The 21,449-nt window shown below is 32.8% G+C and overlaps 1 protein-coding gene across 1 annotated transcript in view; it reads left to right on the forward strand.

The window, feature by feature from the left end:
* The window catches only part of NDST4 (N-deacetylase and N-sulfotransferase 4), a 422,643-nt gene that overhangs the window by 114,425 nt on the left and 286,769 nt on the right, over positions 1–21,449 (forward strand). The gene's annotated exons all lie outside the window — the stretch shown is intronic.

The following is a 21,449-nucleotide window of genomic DNA, read 5'->3' on the forward strand; positions in this document are numbered from 1 at the left end:
TTGGATGGCCATGTTGTCCTTTGTGCTCCAACACGCCCTAAGCACTCCACAGTGCTTTGCTGGGTTGCCATCTCAGCCGTTGAACCTTCTTATTGGTTTCTTCCACCTGTTCGGCCGAAGCAGTCTTCACATGCTGGGTGAACAAAGCCTTGGTTCACCAGGGGTCAAAGACCCAATGGCTACCCTCACAAGGTTTAGCCAGCCTGTTGAAGCTGTTGCTCCGGGTGTGGCTGCTGCCACATGCTAGCAGCTACTGGGAGCCACAAGTGAGAGCTGGGTGTCAGGTGAGGGTCAGAGGCTGGAGAGCTGCCCTAGGAGGGCACAACAAGCCCTCTATACCAGAGATATTACCCCTCCCTGAGCACCCCATACACCCCATGTGTATGTACCCTTACTAAATATTATTTTCATTATATTATGATCTGAGAAGTTTGCATTTATTATTTCTGCTCTTTTGCACTTGATTGTGATGTTTTCCTGCCCTAACACATGGTCAGTCTTTGTCAATGTACCATGTGCTGCTAAAAAGGTGTATTCCTTTTTGTCCCTATTTATTTTTCTCTACATATCTACTAATTCTAATTTTCTAAGATATCATTCACTTCTCTCACCTCTTTCTTATTTATTTTTGGTTTTATTTAACCAGTTCTGATAAAGCAATGTTCCGGTCTCCTACTAGTATAGTTTTTCATCCTTGAACTCCACTAGTTTCTCCTTTAGAAATTTGGATTCTATGCCATTTGGTGCATACATGTTGAATATGGATAGTTCCTCATTTTCTATACTGCCTTTTATCAGGATGTAATTGCCTTCCCTATATTTTTTTAACTAAATCTATTTTTAATATGGCTTTGTCAGATATCATGATTGTGACTCTTGTCTTTATTAGTTGATGCCCAATAGATTTGGCTCCATCCTCTTACTTTTACCCTATGAGTGTCTACCTTCCTCATGTGTGTTTCTTGTAGACAGCATATGGTAGAGCTTTGGTTTCTAATCAACTCTGCTATATTTGCTTGAGTTTTATGGGTAAGTTCATTCCATTTACATTCAGAGCTTTGATTACCATCTGTGTATTTTCCGGCATTTTGATTTCTACTCCTAGTCCTGCCTTTTTTCTTTTACTATTTCCTTCTACTCCAATGTTTTGTTTTTAATTAGTCCCCCTAATTCCCACCCTTATTTTACTTCCCTTTTCCTCCCCACACACCCTCTCACTCCTTTGTACTGCTCCATTTCCCACTAATCCTTTTCTTACCCCTCTGATTCCCTATAGGAAGCAAATTAATTCTCATCCCCAATGGATTGGATTGTTCTTCCCTCTTTGAGTCAATCTCAATGCAACTAAGAGTTGAGTATTGCCTATCTCTCTCCTCTTTATCCTTCCAGTGTATTGATGTTCTCCCTCCCCCCCATGAGCTTCTTTGTGACATATTAATTAATCCCCTTTTGTTTCTTTTCCTATTTCTTTTAGTACTAATCTCTTTCTTAAGCGCTAGTTGTATGTATATATATATAAATATATATGCATATATATGTAAATATAGATGCAGAAGGTGATCTGTGGATTCTTTCAATCTCCACTTTTCCCTCTTGTTTTAGAATATCGGGGCAATTTTCTTGGATAATTTCCTATAATATGATGTCCAAGCTTTTTCTTTTATCCTGGTCTTCCGGTAGACCAATGATTCTTAAGTTTTTTTCTCCTGGAGTGTTTTTCTAAATCTTATGTTTTGTGAATGAGGTGCTTCATATTTCCTCAATTTTTTCATTCTTTTGATTTTGTTTTATAGTGTCCTGCTGCCTTGTGAAGTCATTTGTTTCTAGTTGTTGAATTCTTGTTTCTTAAAGACTGGATTTCATCCCTAGCTTTTTGGTCATCCTTCTCTTTCTAGTCTGATTTTCTTTGGAGGTCATCTTTCATCTTCTTTGCATAATCTTTCATCTCCTTTGCCTCATTTTCAAACTAGTTGATTTTGGCTTTCAAGACACCATTTTTTTGTTTTACTTTAAGTGCCTCTATTTTCAAATGACTTATTTTAGTTTTTATGTTCTTTTCCCAGTAGTCTTCAGCCTCTCTTAATTGTTATTTGAATTGTATTTTGATTTCTTCCAAAGCCTATGTCCAATTTGCTGGAGTTTCTGTTTGTTGTTGTTGTTGTTGTTTGTTGTTTGTTTGTTTTTTTGCTTAGCATTCTGTCATCCATCTCTGTTCCATTTGCTCTTTGTTCATTGCCTATATAGAAGCTGTCGATTGTAATTTCTTTTTTCACTTTCTGTTGTTTGCTCATATTTACCTCTTCTTTACACTCAGCAGTTGACTGAGCTCTTGATCCTCCCATTTTTTTTGTAGTTTTGTACTTTTCTTTTTGCCTTCACCCTTGGACCTTTGTTAGCAAATCTCTCAGTGCAGTCTGTGGGGGAAGGGTGTTGGTGCTTGAACTTTCCTGCCCCCTGAAGGCTTTGATGGGATTACAACCAGCTGGGTTGCTGAATGTGCCCTGAGGTCAAAACCTTGGGAAGGGGGGTGCAATATGGAGTTTTTCCACTGCTGCACCTAGGCTACCCACTCTGCTCTCTGTGTTTCTTCTCTAACTGCTTCCCCACTTCCTGTGTTGGATGCTCTGAGCCTGGCACAGCTTTGGCCACAAGTTACTCCCTCCAGACCAACACCTTTACCCACCCAGAGGTTCCAGCTGCCGCTGTAGGCTTAGTACTCTAGGTGGGAGAGGGGTCCTGTGACCTTCCTTCTTCCATCCCCTTAAACCATTGTGTTCTTGAATTCTGGCTTTTGGGGGTGTACCTTTTAGGTTGAGTCCAGCAGGAGGGTTCCTTGACTCTGTCTTGTTGTTAGGTTTGATTTTTCAGTCCCCTAGGAGCATTTATTTTGTAATCTGTAAGGGTTTTCAGAGGCCTGAACTTTTGCTGCCTCTATGCTGCCATCTTGACTCTGCCCTCCTGGGAGTATTTTAATAGCCTATGATGGGTCTCTCTGTCTCAGTTCTCTCTCCACTGAAGTCTACCCTCTGCCACGACATCAAAATGATATTCCTAAATCACATTTTGACCATTTTACACATCTGTCAAACTCTTGGTCCATTCCATAAGTTAAAATGATTCCCTTCTGGGATCTAATATAAAATCTTGTTTGATAACAATCATGACATATGCCCTCTGTACTTTTCCAGCCTTTTCACATTCTTTCTTGTGACTTTTTTTAAAACCATTACCTTCCATCTTGGAATCAATAGTCTGTATTGGTTCCAAGGCAGAAGGGTGGTAAGGGCTAGGCAATGGGAGTCATGTGACTTGCCCAGGGTAACACAGCTGCAAAGTGTCTGAGGCCATTTTTGAATCTAGAACCTCCCATCTCTAGGCCTAGTTCTCAATCCACTGAGTCACCCAGCTGCTCCCTTTGACTTTTATATGGGGTATTCTCCAAACTTGCAGTAATTTCCTTCCTTGAATCATCCTTCTGACTCACCTTGATTCCTTCAAGTCTCAATAAAAGTGTGTTTTTTTTCAGAAATTGTTTCCCAGTTCCCCTTAATGTGAGTACCTTAAAGCCCTCTAATATTACCGCATCTCTCCCACCTCATATATATATGCAATATATGCAATATGATATAAAATGCATTTCTTGTTTCCTAGATGTTCACATTTAAATGGGGGATATGTATTTATTGGCATATTGTGTATTTCCCCTACTTTATATCTCCTACACTCAATAGAGTACTTGGCATATAGATTAATTAATAAATATTCATTGTCTGATTTTTTCTGCCTTGGTCTAACATTTATCATTTTCAATTTTTATCATATTGGCTAGTATCATCAGTGTGAGGTGAAATTTCAAAGTGGTTTTAATTTACATTTCTCTATGAAATTCAGAGTATTTTTATAAATGTGTTGATAACTTTCAAAAAAGGTTCTTCATGTTCTTAGGTCATTTCCTATTGGGAAATTAGTCTTAGTTTTGGTTGAATGGCTGAGTGGGAAGCTAGTTGGAAGAGAGTCAAGATAGAGACTTATATTTAAACATTTAAATCAGTTTTATATATATATATACCTTGTATATGAGATCTTTATCAGATGTTACAGGGATTGCTACAAGGGTGTTCCTGTATATCTGTTTCCCCTTTTAATTTTTTTTTGTTAATTTTTGGGTGTGTGTGCTAAGTATCAAAATTTATTTAATTTAATTGTATATTTGATCATGTATGGTCCTATCACATTTTTTAAACCTTTGCCTTCTGTTTTAGATTTGATCTTTGTATCAATCCCAAGGCAGAAGAGTGATAAGGGTTTCAGAATTGGGATTGAATTTCTTGTCCAGGGTTATATAGCTAGGAAGGGTCTGAGATCAGACTTGATCCCAGGCTATCCTGTCTCCAGGATTATATCTCTATGCACTGAAGCCATTAACTGCCCTTGATCCTATCACTTTCAGAAACTATTTATTAGGAGCTTAATATGTGCCAGGTACTTGCCTGAGAACTGGGCATAAAAAATATGATGGGGAAAAATCACTGATCTTATAGAGGATACATTCTAATGAAGGATATATTAGTATATACAAGTAATATACAGAATAAATGGAAGTCAGCTTCCAAAGGGAAGCTGTGTAGCTTTGAGAATCAGACTCCTTATTTAAAGTTATGGCACATGTCCATTATATAGACTGATGGATGTCAAACACATTTTGAATGATGTCTTTTGGAAACTGTCAAAACTTCTGAACCTGTCTCCTATCTTTCAGAGATGGTTTAGTTGAAAATTCTTTTTAAAATAGATGATGTTTAATAGAATTCCTGCCTTAGTAGTATTTATTTGTATAGACTATTCATTTCTAGAATTAATGATCAGCTCTGAAGATAGCTCTTTTTTAAGAGATCAAGGAAAAAGGAAGTAAATTGAAAACCAGTTTTTCCTGACATCTTCTTCCTCAAGTAAATCTGATCTTTTCATAATGGATGCTTGCTTTATGATAGGCAGAGATTTGGAGGTATTAGCCTATTTTTTTTCTACTAAAGAGATATAATATAGGTCATTTAACTCAGTTTTTCTCTTAGTTATTATGTTCTGTTTCTTATATAAAGTAATATCATTGCAAATTCACTTGCTCAGGAATGTAATTCACTAGTCTACAAGTACAAACTATGTTTGACTTCAAAATTCAGTTAGAAAGATGAGCATATACCTTTCATTAGGGAAATATTTATAAGGTTGTTTCTAAAAATGATCATGAATTAAAAAACAATCTTTCTTTTGTTTTTAACCTGTTATTTGAACCCTAAAGACCTTCTATTGCTTTTATAAAGTATAGGGAAAATACTACTTGGAACCCGTAAACACACAATAACACAGTCATTATTGTCTACATTATCATCATCCTTTCTCTTTTCTTATTTCTTCAAATATGTAACCTAATGTGAATGAGATTTCCCCCTATATTTTCTCTTTCTACTCTAAAATCTTCCCTTATTGCCATTCTTTCTAAGTAAAAAATTCTATAATTTGCTCCAGTTTCATTTACATGTTTTATTTTCCAAAATCTTCTCTCTTCAATTTGTTGAGGCACCATTATAAGGAAAAAACATTGCAAATATTAAGGGAAAAAAACTCTGCATTTATAAGAATCCAGAAATTTGTTGGTGAATACAGGAACAATACATATAGTGTAGAAGGGAAGATTTACTTATTGTGCATTGTTAGTTACATCCAATGTTGGAATGTCTAGACTGGCAAGAAAAAACAAGCTGTGAGATATTCCTTCCTAAATTAAAGGGGGAAATGATTAATTTACATTGTGGAAAAAATCCATATATGCAAAACTATTTCTAACCTCATTCATCTATATATAATATAATAGTATGATAAAAATTGATGCTACAAACTATTTTATGCTAGCAAATGTTGCTTTATTCTTATATGTTGCATCTTTTTTGTAGATCAATTTATCGGCTTTCCTGTTGGAATACAAAACCAATAAGAAATTTAAAATGAGATCTATTTTTAGTATTTTCTTTGAGGTGAGCAACAAAAATTAATACAACTTTAATTACATTACTAGAAAAGTATATATGAATTTTAGTAAAATAGTATATTTAAGAAATGTAATCTATGCCATCTGCAACATTAGCTTATTTCTTTGCAACATAGTTTTAACTAGATTTTCATAAAAGCTGCTTCGATTTACAAATGTTAAATCAGCAACAAAAAGCTAACCCTCCTGTTATCTGAGATTAATGAATATTGACAACTATAAATGAAAAATATTACAGAAGAAATTATAATTTTTTCTGGTTTTGACAAAAGCTCTCCTCCAATTTTTAATGGTAAATTAAAGTAAAATTTAAGGTATAAGATATTATTTGTTTTAAATTCATGTAAAACTTTGAGAATATAATGGACTGTTCATTCAATTACTTCACAGTGAAAAATTGGGAATAGAGAGGTAGCATCTGACCCCTGAAACCCCTTCCAACTTTGACATTCTATAATCAGAGCAAAACAAGATGAAAGTTCAAATGAATAATGTTGGTATATCAACATTTCCTATTGCGTTCACTCTGAGAAGGCCATAGCAATACTGCATCTCTTTTCTAACATAAATTCCTTTCCAAGTCCCAATAGTAACCTAAAGCAATATGTATCATTGGAGTTAATTATACAATTTGTTTTTATCATAGAAAATGAACATGCAGCTGCTAGAGATGCATTTAAATGGATTATTGGCCAGTCTAATGCTTTGCAAAAAGAATGCAGATTTTATTATGTTAGGAAGAGGTCATAGAATGTTTGAATGGAAAAAGGTACAGTCAATTATGATTCATATGTCTGCCAAACATATTAGAAAATGATCATTAGTCTCAAATGTTGAGTTTTTTTTTTAAGGTCAGATTTGCTTAATTATGAATCTAAGCATTAGCCTAGAAATCTAAATATGATCCAAACAAGAATGAGTGATATTTCTAAGAATGTGATTTAATAATTTTTGTTTCCATAATTGAATAGTTATATCTATAATTTCATTGGTATATTTCTTCTACTGACACAGATTACAAGCCTTTGTACAATAAAAATAAAACTCGTTAATTCTTTTGCATAAAAACCGAGCCATCTCCTGATAAGCATTTCATGAACCATCTTATGACAAATTTCTGTGGCAAGCCTTACATGTCAGTCAAGATCATCATTTGCTTTCAATTCACTTATATAAAATGGACTTTCTTCTATTTATCCTAATGTGGAACTTGTTACACTGGTGGTGCATGGCAGATTTTGGAAAAAGCTGTGAAGGAGTGTTTTTGCCTCCCCTAAGTCATGAACCTAGTACTAGGTATACTCTATCTTTTGGATCAATGAGTTTTAAAATAGATAATCATAGAATTTCAATGTTGGAAGGGACCTCAGAGGTCATTTAGTACTACCTGACATGTCAAAGGGACCTTAATGTGGAATCTTTCTCTCCCTTCTGGGAATTATATGTTTGCTTGACACTAGTGAACCAAATTTTATAAAATTAGACAATTCTGGAAATGGAAGATGGGGCAGAGAGAGTATCATGAATGAAATATTAGGGAAGGGAAGGATAAGTATTTATATAGAGACTAATGTGTGTCAGGCACTGTGTAATAGCTTCTTTTATAATTATTATCAGGTCTGATATATAATGGGAGAAGAAGAGGGAATAGCTAAAAAAGAACAAAAAGAAACAGAAACAAATTAAAAAACTATTCTTTAAATATAATAAAAGGAGCCTATTTTTTCATTCACTCATTAATATGGATCCAAGTAGGAATCTAGTAATTTGGGTAGAAAACACATAATATGAAGGAAAATAAAATGCAGAAAGATGAATTTTGGAATAATCAAATATTATGCAAAAATGAGAGGATGGCTTAAGATAACCAACTATATTCAATTTTTAATAGCTATGAGTATGATTGAGGGATGAAGTCAGAGGATTCGAATGAATGTGTGAAGTGTAGGGGAAATAATTTTTAAATCAAGAATTATAATATAACAAAATAATAGTATAATATAAAATAATAACCTAATGTAATAACAATGACCATTGTTTATATAGCACAAAGTTTGCAAAGAACTTTATATGTGCTAACATGCAAATATAGTCATTTTCTTCAGTCCAAAAAAAAATAAACAAAGGAATAGCATTAGAAATATAAACTTGCCATTTATATTATAACTATTTAAAGATTATTCAATCATTAGATATTATCGGTTATTACTGTTACTACTCTTTTTGAGTTATCAACAAATTGTAATGTCATTTGAAACACCAAATCTCCCTGTACTATGAGAGAGTAATGGAATCTTCCAAGTCTATCTTGTCATCTTTGATCAATTGCTTCTTTGAATAGAATAATTATAGAAACATGCTATCTATAATCTTAATTGACTTTCTTCATTTTTACCCTATTCATAAGCAAACAATTGAAAAGCAATGGTGTGTAGCTAAGACTGTGGAAAGAAAAAGAACATAATCAATTTAAGTGTTATTTTGCTAAATGTTATTGCTTAAGGCATTGGTTCACATATCTAGTTAGTTTATGAAAGATGGACTATTAATTGTTTTGAGGACTTAAGGATAATAGTAAAATTTTGGTTTTTCCCCTAAACTAAAGAATGTATTGAGTTAATTTGTTGTTGTTCAGTCAAATTAATCATGCCCAACTGGAGTTTGCAACCTTGGCAAAGATACTAGAGTGACATGTCACTTCCTTCTGCTGTTGTTTTACATATGAGGAAACTGAGGCAAACCTTGGTAGGTAGCTCTCCTAAGGTAAAAAATCAATAGGTCTGAGCCTAAACTTGAACGCAAGTGTTTCTGATTTTTGACCCAGTGTTATACTCACTGTGCTACGTATTCAGTTAATAGTAACATATTGTTGTAATTTAATAGGAATCAGGTACCAAATAGTTTAAAAAATTCACTGGTTAAGATTTAAACTGGCAAAATCATATTGAAATTTTATGACCATTAGATCAAGTGAAAAATCATCTCCTGTTATGCTCAGGTTTAATTTAATCCTTGATGGCAGTGTATTGTTTTACTCATCAAAACAAATTGATTCCTTGATTCCTTTTCTAGAAGAGAATAACTTTCATTCCAGGCATTAACTAGGTACCACTAAAAGAAGATAGGTCACTTTCAACATTTTTCTACACTAGGATCCTATCATTCAAATAGTTGTATCAGGTTTTGTCACAAAACCAGAGAATTACCTTGCAAAATAATCACTGGTAATTATAATCACATAAATGACCTTTACAGAAAAAAGATATGTGTGTTTTTCAATGTGTGTATATGTATGTGGATGTATGTGGATGTTGGTGTGGATGTGTATATACATTGTGGTATCCTATGTCCTTTTAGTGAGTTGACAGATAGATAGAAAGAGAGAGAGAAAGAGAGAGAGAGAGAGAGAGAGAGAGAGAGAGAGAGAGAGAGAGAGAGAGAGAGAGAGATAAATCAATAGATCAATAGAGTAGATAAAGAGAAAACTTAGAAGAGAAAACACTAAAAGTTACAGATCCTATGGAAAGCCTCTTGTAGAACTGTCAAAAAGACATTAGATTGAATGATTGGCAAGTCCTTGGTGACTTTTAAGAGACCTGTTTCAGTGGAGTGGTTTGGACCAAAGACAATTTATGGTCTAAGAAGTAAAATAATGAGTGGCCAGGAAACGGAGCAAGGGAATAAGTCATTCATTTTAGAAGACTGGCATTGACTTTGGGTAAGTAAACCATTTAACTTATTTGTATGTCAGTTTCCTGACAACAAAATCAAGAAAAAGCATTTCTTTTGGCTGGTGGGATGAGGGAGATGTTAGTATGCATAAGAGGAACCAGTGGATAGGGAGAGATTAAAGATGGTGAAGAGTACAGATAATTTGATAAGACACTCAATAACTTAGTGAAGCAAGGATGTCTGGCAATGTTAATTACATAGTTGAAAATAAGATTAGAATCAATTCTGATATATAATGATTACAGAAAAAGCAGACACTTCTAACATGTTAGTGATCTGAGTTTTAATCAAAGGGAAAGGATTGCAATAGGAAGAAGTGTGATTGAAACAACTGTGATTAGATGATAGCTTTCTTCACAACCCCTATGACAAGAGAGTTGGTTCCTAATTTCTTTGTTTCTTGTGAGCCATACAGAAATTAAAAAAAAAATAAACTATAAAAATGATGTTTTATTTAGAGATAATATAAATTCAGGTTAAATAAAATCTAAATCTAATCTTGAAGAAATCTTAAATTTAGTAAATTTAGTAAATATCTATTAGTTCCAAATCTGTTCATATACAGGTGATTCAGAAAATAAGTTATTTCAACCATTGGCCTCAAAGGATTACTGCCTAGTAGAAGAAATTTATAAATACATAAATAATTCTAGTGGAAATCATATTATGATAAATATATTTTCTGGTGATATTTTTCCTCAAATGAATCAACAGAACTCTTTCAAAACAAAACAGATCAAAACAAAAAATATATAAATTCATTCAAAGAAAGAAAATTTACAAATCAGGTAATCAGAGAAGGAAGGAGGCAGCATTTGAACTGGACCTTGAAGAAAGGGGAAAAAATTAAAAGATAAACTGGAAATAATCCCATACATAGAAATTACAAATCTGGGTTTGAATGATAGATCATTTTTAAAAATTACAAAATATGGAAAAAAAGAGAAAGGACTACCAAATCTTTTGAACTATCTAATAACTTTGAAGCACATTCTGTAAAGGAAAGAACTAGTCCCCTAGATATAATATTTTACATACTACTAAATGATGATAATGGAGCATAGAGATCAATAAAATAGAAGATAATGATAAAATTCAAAAGAAAAAGGGTCAGATTGGTTGGCACCTCCTTGATGAACAATACAGAAGTCTCGATATTTCAAAGTGATGTGAAGAATTGAAAGGTATATGATCTTCCTGTTGCTTGCACCAATGATATGACACAAAGACCCCGAGATTAGCCAAACTCTGAAGATGACACAGTTCTGTTGATTCATTTGAGGAAAAATGATATCACCAAAAAACAAAACAAAACAAAACAACAACAAAAAAAAAAAACAACTAGATAATATCCCTTATAAAGAAGGCATCCTGGACAAAAAATTGCATCTAGTATTGACATCCCTTTTACCTGCTAAAGGAAGGTGTTTTGGAAAAGGATAGATGTTTTTTAATTGAAAAATTTTATTCAATGAATTAATTTAGAATATTTTTCCATGGTTACATCATTCATGTTCTTTCCCTCCCCAACCCCCCCTCATAGCCAACATGCATTCCACTGGGTTTTACTTGTTTCATTGATCAAGACCTATTTCCATATTAACGACTTTTGCACTCAACTGATCCTTTAGAGTCTATTTCCCCAATCATATCCCCATTGACTCATGTGATCAAGCAGTTGCTTTCTTTGGTGTTTCTACTCCCATGGTTCTTCCTCTGGATGTGAATAGCGTTCTTTCTCATAAGTCCCTCAGAATTGTCTTGGGTCATTGCATGTCTGCTAGTAAAGAAGACTGTTACATTTGATTGTACCACAATGTATCCGTCTCTGTGTACAATGTTCTCCTGGTTCTGCTCCTTTCCCTCTGCATCAATTCCTGGAGGTTGTTCCAGTTCACATGAAATTCCTCCACTTTATTATTCCTTTGAGTACAATAGTACATGGAAACCAATTCTTTTTTTATTTTTTTTTTGTTTTGACATTATTTTTTATTCGGTCAATTTCAAACATTATTCATTGGTTACAAAAATCATTTTCTATTCCTCCCTCCTCTCCCTCCACCCCTCCCATAGCTGACACACAATTCCACTGGGTATTACATGTACAGGATAGATATTTTGAATGGCTCTATAAGAATAACTATATAAGAAAATATCAGTGATAGGAATTGATTTAGGTTTCTGTATTCATAAACAGGAATGACAGGCTCTTGGTCAGAGATAAGGTAGATCTACACAGTGACAAATTTTACTTGTAAATGAATAGAGCTGATGAAAGAAGATGGGGTAACTGTCTCCTTATATCCACCAAACTAGATAACATAAATTAGCAGGAAAATTCAAAACTCTCTAATCCATTCTGTGCCCATAAATAAATCCCTATTACAATAAATCTAATAATCATCCATCTTTGCTAGAAGACTTGAATAAGAGAAAATCAGTATTGCCCAAGTCAGTTTATTTCTTACTGGATAGGAAGTTTTCATGATATTAAAGTTTGCTACTTTTCAATTTATACTTTATGTTCTTACTTCCATTTATCCATTCAAAAAAAGAATAAATTAAATTTCTCTTTGATTTGACAGCAAACATTGAATAGAGTTCTCATATACTCCTTCCATCATATTTTTTCACCACAATAAACATCAGTTACTTCAACAGATAGGAAAAGAAAATGATGATTAAAAGCTTAGTAATTCAGAGAATAATGTCCAAGAAAAGGAATATATCTGTGCATTTATCTATCTACTTATAGTTATGTAGCATATGGATGTAACTAAAATGAACTGTGAGTTTTAAGACGAAGATGTAAATTTGACTGGATATAAATAAAATAGATATGGCCAGTTACTAAAATTTACCAAAAAAAAAAGTGGAGGTAGAGATAGGATTCAGACAGAACAGATTAGAGAGAAGGCACCACACATTAGAAATATGTACCACAATAAATTTCTCTGAAATCAATGATCTGGAAGGGTCCTTTCCATGATGGAAAACAATTAGATGAGAATCAAGGGGTGAGATATCATGGAGTAAGCAACAGACCATAAAAGAGGAATTGGATGATTAATTCCTTAAAAATGATTTTTTTAAATGAGTAATGTTGTAGTAGTTTGGTGGGACTTTAACTTATGTGAACATCTTTTCAAGTTCCTTTTATGTTAAAGGCAGAGTAATTGATAATTTGTTGATTAACCTAAACTATCATTTAACATCAGTAACAAGGGGAATTACTATTATGGAATTAATTGTGATCAATTTGAAGGAACTGTTTGCCAAAGTAAAAATGGAAGAAAATGTGAGAGTAAATCATTCTTTAATTGTTGTATGTTTATAGGAAAGGTGACATATAACCTAAATTTTAGGATAGAGGATTTCAAATATCTCAAAAAAACATTAAATTCCCAAAAATCTAATAGGAAACTGAAGATCATATTCTTAAAAACATGAGCCTTGTGATAAACAGAAATATTTTTTGTAATAAAGGAGAAAGCTAAAGATTTTTATTCAAATACATAGGGAACACATCAACCAACATCATTTTTTACCGAAATACATACCCTGAAGAAGAGATTGAGGACAGATAACTGAGTATGTACACAAAAGAAAAATATAGAAGAAAACTACCAGGCAAATCTAGCCTCAGAAATGTCCTGACTTTATAACTGAGCAAGGCTCTTAACCCTCATTACCTAGCCCTTACCTTTCTTCTGCCTTAGAACCAATATACAGTAATGATCCCAAGATGGAAAGTAAGAGGGTTTGTTGTTGTTGTTTTTAAAAGTTATCAGGAAAACTGAAACCCAGGATGAGTTGAGATTTATAATGAATGTTGAGTAGAAAATAGACTTTTTATGTTTTTAAAGTTGTTATTTTGGAGGTAAAGTAAAAAATCAAAAAGGGGGTTAGGACTGCTTCTCAGTGTAAATGGAATGATGATAATAGATAATGGAGAAAAGGTAGAACTACTCAATTCTTATTTTGCTTCTGTTTTCTCTACCAGGGAGAATGATCTTCAGACTGGGAAGTATAGAACAAAAAAAATGATTAAAAGGGAATTGAAAAGCCAAGATAAGTGAGGAGATAGTGAGAGAGCTTCTAGCTTTCCTCAATGAGGTCAAGTCACCAGGACAGATCCCCTGTCGTTGATGTTTGAAAAATCCTGGAGAGCGGGAGAGGTGCTACAGAACTGAAGATGGGCAAATGTGGTCCTAATTTTCAAAATGGGGAAGAAGGTGGATTCTTCAGACTGTAGGCTGGTGAGCTTGACTTCAATTCCTAGTGAAATTCTAGAGCATATGATTAAAGGGATAATCTGTGAATATTTCCAAAGGAATGTCATGGTCACTAAGAGCTAGTATGAGTTGATTACAAATAGATCATATCAGATGAACTGCCTTTCCTATTTAATGTGTTTAAAAAAAACATAAGGGAAATGTTATGAATATCATATAACTAGACCTCAGAAAAGGATTTCATGTGGTGTTTTATCATATACTTGTGGAGAAAGTGGAAAGTTGAAAATTAAGTGGAGTGGATTCAAAACCTCTCGGATGATCTGACCCTTTGATGAATGTTTAGTAACTGTTCAAAGAAACTTGGGAAGGAATTTTCCTAGCATTTGTTCTTGGCTCTAATCATGTAGTGTGTGTGTGTGTGTGTGTGTGTGTGTGTGTGTGTGTGTGTGTGTGATGTATAAGACTTAAATGAATGCAAAGATTTCATTCTTACTGTATTAACAGATGGCAAAAAACTGAGAAGGATAAGCAACATGTTTGGGTAGAATTTATCTAGAAAGATATCAACATGCCAAATGATAGACCAAATCTGACAAGATAACATTTAGCTAGGATAAATATGAGGTTATGTTCTATATATTTGTATGTGTGTGCATATATAAATATACAAATTTATGATGTGGCAGGCAAAAAAGCTAATGGGCTCGAACCATATTATCCAAAATGAATGAATCAATGATTTTTTGTATTTTAGCTTAGACATAACACAAATGTACTACTGTATTCAGTTTTGAGCACTACCTTTTAGAAAAGACATTAATTAATCAACCTACATTGAAGGGAGGGTAACCAGAATTATGAAGAGAATTATTAGGGAAATGGAAACCATGCCATAGGACAAATGGACAAATTGATCAGGCGGGGTTAAGTCTGGGAGAGAAAAAACACAGGGCGGACATAATTCCAAATGAACCATGATTCTATTTTACTATTTACTTTGATGTATAATAAAATTTTAAAAACATGTTGCTTCTTCTTGGCCATGGTGGGAGAGGGGAGGAGTGGAAGAATTTAAAAAATAAGTAATGGGATCAAGTCTGCAAAGTTTCAAGAATGGGATATAAAAGAGACTTAATGCATCTTTTATCAAGGAGTCATTTTTGAGTTCAAAAAGTCTTTTCATCATAAGTAATGATTTACTTGTTTTTACTCATAGTCTTTAATAAGGTTTTATTTACTGTGATGTTGAAAAGTTGATATCCACATTGGACAAGGGAGGATCTACAAAGGTAAAATTCAAGTTCTTTTGAAAGATTAAAAATAATAATAACATTCTATATTTTCAGGAAATTTGAATTTTCCTGAGATTTTGCCAGTTGTGAGATATTCTTTGAGATAGAAAGTGTATTATCATCTTTATTTTCCTGTGAAAATCAACAGATTCTAGTTTCATGTGACACAGAAATAGAAGTATATACCTAAAATAGAATATGTTGATTCTCCTTCCTAGCCTCTTTTTTTTTTTAACTTGGATATATAAAAGGAAATTGGACTTGCATGGAAATCCCATGTTAGTTTGCTATAGACTGATAATGTTGGTCTATAAAAGGAAGGAACCATAGAAGGCATAAGAGAAGAAAGTAATAGTCAACACAAGCAGAATCTATTCAAATTTTGAAAATAGATGTATTTCTGAAAATTAATTGATTGAGTTTTCTGCCTTATAGTCTTTTCTTCTGATTCTGCTTGATCTTAGCAAGAGCTTATACATCCTTAGTTCCACATATGAATTTTAAATAATTATCATGTTAAATTATTTTGTGTGAATAAGAATTGCTTACTTAGACAACTGTAAAACTTACACAAAGAACAATTTAGTGTCCTATCAATCATCAAAAGAAAGAGAGAATATAGAAAAATCACTTTTCATAACAGTGGAGTTAAAGTGGGTTTGAGGATTCTTCTTTAAAATTAGAGACTGTGAGGGCACCAGTGGTATAAGGAAGGGTATAAAGAAAAATTGAAAAGGGAGCAGCTTGGAAGAAGGATATGGAAAGATCAATGATAAGATTTTTGTTGTAGGCAAGATTAGATATAAAATACCTGAATAGGACAAAAAGAAATGGAGCAGAGTAGTTGATTGTTGTGTTAATAGAAATAGAACATGAAGATGAATAGGAACTCTTTCAGGAACAAGTGAATCTTACAACAATATGAGATAAGAGAACAACTCACAAATAGATCTGCTCAACCTCCAAAACCAAGTTGGACACAAAGGGATGAGCATGTTTTCTATTTCACTCTTAAGAAAATAGAAACAAAAATCTAGAGCTGGTAGGGATTTCAGAGGTCATTTAGTCTCTTTCATTTTACAGATAAAGAAACTGAGGGTCATAGAAGTGAAGAGATTAACTTAAGTTAATATAAAATTTAAGTGTTAGTGGTGAGATTGTATACTGTTTCTCTGATTACATACAAAGGACTCTTCTCCTATATTATTTCCCACTCTGTTCTTTTCATCTGTACATGTGAATGCACAAATATGTGCACACACATACAATGTTATTGATAGCACCATGACAGTTGCAACTTTTACTTTATGGGCTTTAACTTCATTCAGATTAAATCTGTTAAGGAATAAGATGACTTAAAATTTGTGTTGGATTTTCTTTTTAGATAAAGTGGCTAAAATTTTTGTGGACCAGTTGATAATATCTCAGAAGTGATGAGGGGGAATTTTTTTATTCATAATTGCATGCTTAAAAGTGGATTAGAAGAAAATAGATATTTTAAAAGGTAATTCATATTTTATTTTATTCTTACACATTTCCTAAAATTAAAACAAAAGAATGACTAGCCAATATGGGGAGGGGGGGTTGTGTGTGGTTGTTTTTTTTTTTTTGGTTTTGTTTTTTTTTTTAAGATAGACCAGTTCTTTTAATGTAAGCCAATATTCTATCCTGGGCCACTTTTATCTCCTAATTGATCTCGGTGACCTTAGATTTTCCACAATCTAACCTCTATTCACTGTTAACAAAGACAGTCTGTGAAAAACACAAGACTATCTATGTTACTCTCCTGCTCAGACTCCTTTGAGTCCCTATTAGGAATGGGGAAAAGTACAAACTCCTTTCTCATCCTGATATTTAAGATTCTCTACATTGTGGCTTTTTCAAATTCCTTTACATCTATTTTATACTGCTGCCTTTTATATATTATATATTATATATATGAAGATATATATATATATGTATATATATATATTCAATTCATGCTGTATTTCCAGTTCTTTGAACGTGTTGCTCCATTTCTCACCTCCAAATATTCTCAAAAGCTATTAACCTAAGACTGGAGTGCACCTTATCTTTGTTTATACATCTCAGAATTCTTTATGATAAACCCTCAGTCATGAACTCCCGTGTTAAATTTTCCTCAATACTTCCAACAATTATATTTGTTTTTGTTCGTGTCCTTCTTGGTTTTCTTTCATTAAATAATAAGAACAACAACACATAACTTTATCTAATCATTTAAAATTTGCAAAATGCTTTGTCCATATTTTATTTGATTCTCATAACAACCCTATGAAGTTGGCACTAATATTATTTCCATTTGCAAATGAGGAAACAAAGACCAGGAGAGGTTAAATGATTTGCCTGGAGTCATATGCCTAATAAGAATTGATTGTAAAATTTCAATTAGATGTCCCTCACTCTAGGTCCAATGCTCTGTCCACTGTGCTACCTATCTGCCTCCATTATATTATTATTTTAGTTTTTCTTGCATGTTTTTCCCCTTTGTAGAATGTAATCTCCTTAAAACCAGAGACTGTTTTATTTCTGTTTTTTTTTCTTTCTCCAGCATTTAGAACATTACCTTCCTCTATTTGATTTTGATTCAGATGTGTTATCTCATCAGAATGGGGAATTTCCAGTGTGAAAATATTTTCCACAACTACAAAAATTAATTTTGTGCCATAGAAAGCTTCCTGTATTATTGAGAGGGAAAAAGATTTTACCAGGGTTAAACAACTATTATGTGTAAGAGAGGACTTGAATAACCCGGTCTTCATAGCTCTTAAGTCCATATCCCTAACCACTATTCAACATTAGTTCTTGTCTTCTACATAGCAAGCACATAATTAATATTTCTTTCATTGATTTTGTAATATGCTGCTATCACCTTGACATTAAACTTTAATCCTTGAGGATCCAAGCTTGCCTTATTTATCTTTGTATCATCAATTATCTAGCATAGTGCTTTGTACAAAATGGATTGAATTTGTTGAACTTATTCATTGATAATATGTTTTTTTCATAAACTTCACCTACTTAGATGAAGAAGATGTTAAACTCTGTTTAACAGTCCATGTCAGAGCCACTTTGGCAGCTGTCAAAAGATAGAGTGCAACACAAGGAATTAATTATTTTAACATTTTCTATGAGAGAGAGAACATTTTCAATGTTTTTCAAGGAAGAGTGGATTTTCATAAGCATAAGACACACCCTCCACATTCTGAAATATCATTTCCTCTCCATTTATTAAAAAGTGGTAATTTTTCAGTCATCTTAAACAATTCCTTAGTTGACTAGATCTCTATATATACTTTCTTCTTTGCTTGTTCATAAGGTAAACATTGTTTTAAAAATTCATGCACCCATTCAATGTTTATTCCTAACTCAGTATGTCTTTAAGATCTTCTAGTATTTGAATAAAGTGCTGAGACCATGTGTACTTGGCTTACTTTTATATCATGCTCGCGATACAAACAAATGCTAATAAATGTTTCTGGCAATGACAACCATCCACAAAAATTGAGATTTGTCCAGGTACTTGGGACATCAATTTGTATTAACATTTTAAAGGGGAGAACTCTCAAACTTTTAAATTCACTGTGATATATTTGCGTTAGTTTCTTAATACTAATGAATCAACTGTGCACAGAGAATTCCATTTCAAATTCAGAGAATTTTATGTTTTCTTTTCCTCTTCTACAAATACTTATTGCAAGGTGGCTACAGTAAATAATTTAATAAACCAGTGAAGATCATGGAAATTGTTTTGATTTCATCTGAAAACAACTGCAAGCTTAAAGTTTATGCTAATAGAAAAGTTTATCGACCTAAACAGCACAATACGATCTCTGCTTTTTCTGTGTGACATTGCAACATGTATGTAGATTTGTAGGTGAGAAACAGTTCTAATGCCATGGCAGTTTACAATATCTTCATATTGACTGTGTGATAAGCTAATATATAGATAATAGATTCAGAGTTAGATATCACCTAGACCATTTCCTTCATTTTTTAAAATTGTCTTTTGTTTCATTAATTTATTTTTGATACTAGACCTTCCTATCACACCCATTCAAAGCACAGTCAGTTGATCCCAGTGCTAATTAGCCCCAGAGTTTTACCCTCTTCAATTTTTTCTACTCCACGCTTATGTGTTTGGGTCTGTTTTTAGAAATGCTGGGTCCTCTATTCCTCTCCATTCTGAGGTTTGACGTGGGAAGATGTATGATTACAGAATCGTCATAGTCTACTGCAGTTCAAATTACCCCTGTGTCAGCCTCCTCCAGTCATAGGGATTATAAGAGTGTGTCACCATACCTAGCCCAACTTGAGCATATGATAATGAGTTGATTTTGTTTTATTGACTTTGAAAACCATTCAAAGAGAAATATGTAGTAGAAAGATTGAGAGATTAGATTTAGGATGCTTGGATGAAAGGTCATGATGGAAGATAAATATTTAGAAGAGGGTTAAGCACAGAATTATTTCTTGAAGTTATGGATATGATTGAATTTTCTGAGAAAATGTGGGTGTAAAAAAGACCATAGAACAAAAGATAAATTTCTTTTTCAATAGGAGAGATCCGTGAATATGGAAAGGTAAATGTAAAATCAGTCGAGTGAAAGAATAAGGATAACACTGTCCCTAGTTGAAGGAAAAGAGAATAAAATAAAATTGTGGATAAAATGAAAAAATGCCTTATATTGGCCCATTTAATGCCTTTTGATATGATAATATGAAATAGCATAGGATAGAATAATATGAAAAAAGCCCATTTAATAAACATTGAAATTAATGGTGGTCTTCTTGCTTTTATATTCTTCAGTGCATCAGCTTTTATGTTTCAGTAAGAAAGATTATGGTTAGATTCTAGGAAAGAGGAAATGATAACTGGTATTTATATTGGATTTTAAACTTTTCTATGTTTTTATTTTCACAATAACTGTGTGAAGTTGGTCCTTCTATAATCCACATTTTACAGATAAGGAAACTGAGATAAATAAAGGCTAAATGACTCACCTAAGGTCATAGTTAATTAATATTTAAGACAGGATTTGAGCTCTTTTTTCCCTAACTCCAGGTTCATCATTCAGTCCACCGTGTCATCTTGCTAGTAAGTAGTCATTTTTGTCTTAGGGAATTCCTTAGGGAAACATTAACAACTATCTCTCTCTCTGGAAAAATAGTAATAAATTCAGTCCTTTAGGTATAAGGAGATAGAAATTAAGTGGCCTTTTAAAAATCCCTTCCAGTTCTGGTTCTATGAGTTACCATCTTTCATTTCTAGATGGAGATTTTGTTTTCTAACTTCTGAGTATATACTCCCAAAAGGCAATGAAAAGAAAGATTAAAATGTAGGAAAAGTCAAGTGATGAAATACAAAATAAGGATTTTTTTTTCTCCCTTGGCAGACATTGCCAGTAGTTGTCAATTATCTTTCCCCTACTCTTATTTATGTCATTTCATTAAACTGTCATAAAATTCTAATTATCTACCACATCAAGTGATATTAAAAGTATAAAAGAATTATCAAAATCTTTAGAATGAATTTAAAATATAAAAGAATTATCAAAATCTTTAGAATGAAATTAATATTTTGGTATATAAATTTTGAGAATAAATATAGTATATAAGCATTATGTCATAAAAATAGATGACCTTTTAGGTATTCCTCTTTTAGCTTAAAACTTTGAGAATAATAGCTATATCTGTCCTGACAGAAGATACAGAAAAGAATAATTTAATTAGCACTTAATGCAGATGCTCTAGGAAAATGTTAATTCTTCTAGTAGTACTGACTAACTAAAATAGGATGCTTTGAAGGGGGTAGGGGATATTATTTTAATTATATATCATTTATTGATTATTATAGTTCTTTTTGTCAGTGTTCTTTTAAAAAACAATCTATATATTGACTAAGAAGGAGATTCATGTATAGCAGACAAGGTTAATATTTCAAAATGAATTACTTTTCCTTTTTTAATTAATATGTCTTAGCAATATTACTATAGTACTACAGAAAGAGCAGTTGCTTTGGAATTGAAAGACCTACCTTCAGATACTGGCACTTCCACTATATAGTTGTATGACTTTGCACAATTCATTTGATTTCTGACCTTCCATAAAATTTTGGAGTTG

This window comes from Monodelphis domestica, chromosome 6 (genome assembly GCF_027887165.1).
Source record: "Monodelphis domestica isolate mMonDom1 chromosome 6, mMonDom1.pri, whole genome shotgun sequence".
NCBI classification, from domain to species: Eukaryota; Metazoa; Chordata; class Mammalia; order Didelphimorphia; family Didelphidae; genus Monodelphis; species Monodelphis domestica.